The following is a 7,708-nucleotide window of genomic DNA, read 5'->3' as shown; positions in this document are numbered from 1 at the left end:
GTCATAGTCATGAGTAGCTAAATACCTTGTGCTAGGATGTAGGGAATCTGTAGTGTAGGCGGCATTAGAATATACGACCTAAATCACGCCATGGTCGATCGACTGGGTTCCCTGGTCGATCGACTGGCCACGTGAGATTTGCTTCGTTTTAATTAATTTAATTGCTATGTTTGACGAATCGAGTGCACGCGACTAGTTGAATGTTTAGGAATTGACCGACCCAATAAAGATCGAAAGATAGGGAAGGAAAATAGCCTACCTAATTAAGACGACTAGATTAACGAGATCGAAAGATAAGTTAGTTTAGCCTTTTTAGTCACTTTTTAGGACGAAAGTTAGTATTAGTGATATTAGGGACCTGTAGCGAGATCGAAAGATGCTACCTGTAAGAATGGACCGAGAGGACTTTTTATTTTTCCGTCTCACGTGTTTGTTTTAGACCTACCTAGTACACTGCCGCCGAAACTATAGTGAACCGACCATCTTAGCACCCTTTTAATATCTGTTTTCATCAATTAGCTTAGTTTATCTTTCTTTTATTGCTATTAGTATAGAACAAACCAAATCAAACCCCCCCTTACATTGTTACTTTAAGACTAAAATTAGACAACTGATAATTGCACCGCCTCTCTGTGGTTCGACCCTGCTACCGCTATCTATAGTTGTAGTTGGTAAATTATAAATATTATCTTTGGTGCACACAACGACGGGCATCAGTACTCCTACACCACCACATTTAACCGGTAATTTCATTGCAATATCCACATTCATACAACTAGTTTAGAGAAGTCAATTTGGAGGGATGCCTAGTGAAGACCCTCATTCACATATAGAGACTTTTTGTGACTATTGTGATGCAGTTTCTCAAACCGGAGTTACTCAAGACCAAATCCGATGGGTATTGTTTCCTTTTTCTTTGATCGGTACCGCAAAGCAATGGTTGAAGAGCCTAGACAAGGCTACCCTTGGTATTGATTCATGGAAGAAGCTAGCACTTGCTTTTTACAAGAAATTCTATCCTCCGGAGAAGACTAATATGTTGAGAGCCCAAATCACCGGGTTCAAACAAAGGGATGAAGAATCATTGTATGAAGCATGGGAAAGATTTAAGGACACTTGTCGTTCTTGTCCACACCATGGGCTTAGTGAGTGGTTCCTTGTGCAACAATTTTGGAAGGGTTTATATGAAGATTCCCGCAATGTTCTCAATATGGGATCCAATGGGATGTTTACCGAAGTTGATGACAATCAAACATGGGCCAAAATCGAAGAGATGGCAGTTCATAATTCCCAATATAGTAGGCCTCAAAAGGCCACTAGAGGAGGAAGGCATGGGGTAGATTCTATCACACAATTGGGTGCTCAACTAAGTGCTCATATTGACACCATCAATTTGAAGTTTGAGAAGGCCATGGCTAAGCTTGATGAAGCTTCTAAATCACCCAAACAACATGTTAATGCTATGGTGGCATCATCCTCAATTCCAAGTGGAGTATGTGAGAGTTGTGGAACTTTGGGACATGAGCAAAATGAATGTAGGGGAACAAATGAACAAGTGAATGCTTTTCAAGTATACAAGAATGGTACCCCTTATTCCAACTACTATAATGAGAATACCAAATTTCATCCAAATCTTTCATACAAGAGTCAAAATGTTCAAAATCCCCAACCAACATACACCCCAGCTCCAATGAGAAATCAAGCTCAAAGATCCTTTTACAGCCAAAGCCAAGGTTATCAAAATCAACTTTCATACAATCAAACCAATGACCAAAGCTTTGATATTCAAAAAGCGGTCCTGCAAATGCAAAAGAACCAACAATAATTTTTTACCCAAATGCAAAAGGATAGCCAAGCCAAAGACATCACCATCAACAACATACTAGCCCACACCAAGATGTTGGAAACTCAAATGACTCAATTAGCATCTTATAGCTTTCAAAGACAAAAGGGGCAATTACCACCTCAAGGTAATCCTCCAAGACACAAGACGGTGAGTGCCATCCATTTGAGGAGTGGTACAAGATATGAAGGGCCGAAGAGGCCAATTGATGAAGATGTTGTGGATGCTAGTGTCAAGCAAAGAGTTGTGGAGAACTCTAAGGAAGAAGAACCCACCACCAATGAAATTTCAAAGAAGAAAAATGAAGAGAAGGCCAAGAAAAAAAAGCCTATTGTGATTAGACTTCCATTCCCAAGTCGTCAAGCTAAGCCTAAATTTGATGAGTAACTTGGAAAGTTCATGGAAATTATGAAGAACTTAGAAGTCTCAATCCCATTCACCGAATTGATCAATCATGTTCCGGCCTATGCAAAGTACATGAAAGACATTCTTACCAAGAAGAAATCCATCCGAAAGCTAGAGACTATTGCCTTTACCAATTTGAGTAGTGTTATTCTACAAGGAAGTTCCCCTCCAAAACTCAAAGATCCGGGAAGTTTCTCTATTCCATGCACCATTGGCGATACTACAATCAACAACGCATTATGTGATCTTGGAGCAAGTGTAAGTGTTATGCCATACTCGGTGTGCAAAAGTCTAGGAATGGGAGAGCTCAAATGCACCAACATTACGCTTCAAATGGCGGATCGATCTACAAAGATACCTTTAGGGGTATAGGAAGATGTGCCCGTGAGAATTGGCAAATTTTTCATACCGTGAGAATTCTTTGTCATTGTAGATATGGAGGGGGATTCCAACATTCCTATCATTTTAGGAAGACCTTTCTTGCATACCGTGGGAGCGGTAATTAATGTGAAACATGGAGAGTTCACACGTGAAGTGGGGGTGAGATAATCACTTTTAATCTTGACAAAATAATGAGAGCTCCCCGACTACATGAGCCATGTTTCATGGTCGATCAATATAGCCGAGAAAGTGATAGGAAGAAGTTAGAATCTCTATGCAAAGATCAAGCTATGGGTAAAGAAACACCACCCATATGGAAGAAGAAAGTGGATAACCCTCAAGTAGCTCTATCCGGAGAGCAAGGAAATTCCAACAACAATGAGAGCTTGAATAGCTCACCCATCATGACAAGCAATGAAGAAGGCCTCATTGGCCATGACAACAAGGAAGAAGAGTTGCTCTTGTCAACTCATGATACTATTGGGGAACAAGCTAATAAAGTTTGTGGTCTATGGGATGACGAATTTAAAGGATTAGTCAATCCCTACATTAGTAATGCTATGACCTTAAACCAAGGCTTTGTTGATCCTAGTAATCATCTTGATGACTCGGGTCACCACCATGAAGAACACAATGTGCAAAGATCTATGCAAGATCTTTACAATGAAAATGAGCAAGCCTTCGACTACTTCTACAAGGTGTTGATCAACATCAACAACATCTTGGCTTTGCCCCCTTGACATCTCATCAAAGAATGAGAGTTTGGTGGAGTCCTCCCTAAACCACAATTTGTAAATATCCTAACCCCTTAACTAGCATTTTATTTCCCTTATTTCATCTTTGTCATTTTCGGATTCACATTTTTATACTTTGATCAAGATTTTCGACATGAGAGAAAGTAAGGGAGGTATCTTAATATGTTTTGATGTGTAGTGTTTGATCTAGTGTGGGGATGGCAAGTGACTAGGCTACACGAGCCTTTGTAATGCACCCACAATATTCAACAAACGAAATGAAGAAAGGATGACTAGGGAAAGGAGATCCCCACGGGCAGAACTGAGCTCGTGGGAGCAGGGGAGAATCCGAGCGTCCCAAGAGGGAATCCGCTCGAGCTGCTGATAATCCGGGCATCCCAGAGGAGCATCTGAGCTTCCTGGCCTTAGGACGCGGGTCCTGGGAAAGCCTAAATTGAAGAAACTGTCCTGTGTCAAAATCTGAGCAGATCATATTCAAGACGCCCATACCAGACTTTGAGCTGCTCGTCCTGGCAAGGATCTGTGCGTCCTGGCATGCTTTAAAATTTATAAGACCACGCTGTTTGTAAATCCGAGCGTCCCCAGAAAGAAATCCGCTCGTCTTGAGCAGGATCTGCGCGTCCCAGCACGGGTTGGAAAATCAGAGTGCACTGACTGAGGATCTGAGCGTCCCGTCTTGAATCCACTCGTCCCCTACTGCTATTTAACAAAAATACGGGATTCACCCCTCCTTCCCAAACTCATTTATATCTTTTATAAACACAAACACACATCCTTTCTCCCTCAAAACCCTCAATCCCCTCATTCAAAAGCACAAATTTCTCAACCAAAATCACCACCATCAAAACAAAACTTCCTCAAATCAAGATTAAATCACTCCTTTATCAACAAAAGACCATCTACACATCAAAATCCTCACAAATTAAATCAATTTTCTAGGGTTTGGGTACAAATTCGAAAATCCTTAAATTGATTAGGAATTGATTGAAGCTTGAGGAAACAAGGAGCATTCAAGCACAATATTGGTTTGTTGATACAAATTTGAGAAGGAGAACATAATGGCAAGAACAAAAGGCGGAAACAAGGCACCCAAAACCTCAAATTTATCCAAAAGGCAACAAGCTCTTCTTGCCTCAACGGCTTTGGTAGTGGTACAACCAAGGGTGGAAATCCAAGAAATTGCAACTCCTATTGAGGAAGCTACTACACCTACACCGGTTATTGAACAATTACAAAAATTTCCGGAGGTAACTTTCTTAAACGATGCTCATAGGAATGCATTTTTATCCCCTACCAAGAAGACTATTATAGCTACCAAGTTTGTATGTCATGATGCCTTAGAAAAATTGGGTGTGCTTGAGAGAATTAGGAAATTTTTCGAGTCCATTAGGTTGCTTACCCTCTTTGAAATGGAAGAATTGATTTACCCTTCACTAACCATGGAGTTCATAAGCTCCTTGAAGCTGTCTAAGGTAGAGGCTCAAAAATTTGTTGAATTCCGCCTAGAGAACAAGAGTAGAAGAATGACTTTGAGTGAGTTTGGTGAAGTGTTTGGTCTTTTACAAAATTATCATTATACAAAGAAGCCTTTAAAATATGATGCCGCACCCCTTTGGAAAGCGATTACCGGGCGAAAATTTGACTCTTTCCGGGAGTGCCATGTTCTATATGTTCACCATCCGGGCATAAGAGTATGACGCAAGTTTGTGGGCAACACTTTGATTGCAAGAAAAGGCACCAACCACTTTACCGAGCTTGATTTTGTCTACCTTGAGTCTACCATGAATATCAATGGAAAGTTCACCAAAGAATACAACATCCTTCAACTTTTACTTGATCGATGGCTTGAAATTGATAATAGGAAAGAAGGAGCGGCTTTCATTGTGAATGGAGTCTTAGTGACGAGGTTATCCAAACACTTTAACCCGGATTTTAACAAAGATAAGATCTACAAACCAGTTAAAGGGAGCAACCTCCTTGATATGGCCACTATGATCAACAAATTCCATTGGGTCAAGAATGACAATCTTGACAACAAGTATGAGTGGCTCATTAAAGAAGCTAAGTCCTTCATTTTGCCTAGGAAAATATGTCGCATCACCGTCCGTAGCCTAAACTACCTTCTACCCGTCTCCGAGGAAGCTGAAATGATCATCAAGCAACATAGGGAATCAAATGCAAAGCCCTCCTCCTCCTCCATTGTGACTCCACCATATCCATTTGCCTACCAAGAATTCAAAACAATTGTCTCTAATGTCATGGTAGGCAACAACTACTTGACCCAACTAATGCAACATATGCATAAGGAAGCTCATGAAGATCGGGTCAATGCTTACCGTGATCAATATCCGCCCCTCCTACATTTAGCAAGGCAAGAACTACTTGATCCATCATGTCCTTTGCCTAGTTGGGCGGATAGGGAGGTATTCTTCCCAATTGCTTCTAGAGATGCCAACATGGATAGTCGAGTTGCTAGGGGGAAGGAGATGGTTGTTGATGACGGGGAAGGTAGTGACTCTTGCCAAGAAGAAGAGGAAGAAGAACAAAGTTCAAATGATGATGAAGGTGGTGAAGCCTCCGGGTCAATGGAGGTGGATGATGAAGATAATAAGGAAGTTAATGATGAAAGCAATGATAGTGATGAGGATGTCGCAATGAGCGACAATTGAGGATTGATAAGCTATTTGGAGGATGCCACAACTGCGGGGTTGATTACTTGACTTCAACCTATTCCATTATGAGCTTCCTACACCTCCTCTAGCTTTGTTTATATCTCTTGTTTTTAAAATTTTAAATCTTGATCATATGTTTTGAGTCCTAGAAACACTCAAAGGACTCCCACCTCGGTTCCATTTAGGTGTCTCATTTTGTTCCCACTTTTGAAAATCCAAAATGACAATTAGTTCCATGCATTTCATACTTGTGCATGAATTTCCCTACTTTTACACTAGAAATAGAGTCTTACTTGGTTTGGGGAAGTTCAAACACAATGAATGGAAGTTAATCCAAATTAGCTCTACAACCAATAAAATCATGCATCATATAGAGTAGAATAGATTGCATCATTTGTATATATGTCATATAGTTTGCATATTAGTGTAGAAATCATGCATTCTCATTTAGCTTGCATAATTTCGTATCGTATTGGTCATTGAGGACAATGCCCATACTAGTGTGGAGATGGGAAATGCTAACTTGACTTTTAAAATCAAAAATGATAAAAAGTGAAAAATTTCGAAAATACAAAAATATGTTCTTTTATTTCATAAAAACAAAAACCATAAAATTTGAAAAATTGAAAAAACCAAAAACATGTTTATTTCCTTTGTATTGTAAAATTGTATATTTTGTATATACTTGTTTATTTGTTTGTTTATCCTCCTATTACATTGGATCGACTATGCCATATCCGAGGCATGAGGAATATGAAGACCGCATGGTATGATCTTTCCAATCTTTTTTTTCCTCTCTATGTTAATGACTATGTGGTTTTATTTTGATTGATGGGTATGAACCAATGTGATTGTAGGAGTTGCATTTAGCTTATATGGCATACTAGTTGATAGAAGCATTTGCATTAGGTCGTATAAATATTAGTTGCATCATGGCATGTAGTTGCATTTTAGAAAATTTTGTGAAAACATCCATTTGGGAAACTTGACAAGTGTGTATAAGGCCCTTGTAGATACTTTTTCTTCTTGAGACTTTGCTCATTAGAATTCTTCTAAAACACCCTAGGATGCGTCATGCTAGTATCCCTTGACCCATGGATTAAGGCCTAGTCAAGAGTACCTTGTGGTGTGATAACTCCTTGGCTACCGTTTATTCCAAGGTGACATTTGAAGCCATGCAACCATCTTCCACTTTTATCACATTTTGAAAACAAAAAGGGAATGGGCACAAAAATTATTGATTTGAGTTCTAGAATTGAAATGAAAATAAAAAAGTTTACAAAAATACATCAATAAAAAGAGTACAAAACCAAGAACTCCTATGCTTCAAATATAAGCACTCTCCTTACAAATTAGGGTGACTTTGAAAATGTTCAAAAATTCAAAAAATTGAAAATTGTCAAGCATCAAATGTCAAACATCAAGAAATGCCAAAAAGAAATTGTTCTTACAAAAGTCAAATGCCACAAGAAATTGGGGGGAATAACAACAAAATCAAAACTAAACTCCCATCATGAAAACTGAAAATACATTGATCCCTTTTTCCATTGAACCCACTTCTATGCATGGTGGAGAGGGGACGACCCTTCTTCTTGTCTAGGTAAGAAGGGGAATTCCGCGATCCTACGGTGTTTCTAACCCCATAAGGAGTC

General features: G+C 39.4%; 1 non-coding gene across 1 annotated transcript; it reads right to left on the bottom strand.

Moving 5' to 3' along the window:
- Positions 1-1,036: 1,036 nt before the first annotated feature.
- On the bottom strand, positions 1,037-1,143 carry LOC141636214 (small nucleolar RNA R71). The gene has a single exon (XR_012540841.1). It is a non-coding gene; the product is annotated as a small nucleolar RNA R71 (small nucleolar RNA).
- Positions 1,144-7,708: the final 6,565 nt, after the last annotated feature.

Source organism: Silene latifolia, chromosome Y (genome assembly GCF_048544455.1).
Source record: "Silene latifolia isolate original U9 population chromosome Y, ASM4854445v1, whole genome shotgun sequence".
In the NCBI taxonomy this organism is placed as follows: Eukaryota; Viridiplantae; Streptophyta; class Magnoliopsida; order Caryophyllales; family Caryophyllaceae; genus Silene; species Silene latifolia.
Note: the sequence above shows the minus strand (reverse complement) of the source record. Positions and strands in the feature narration are given on the sequence as shown.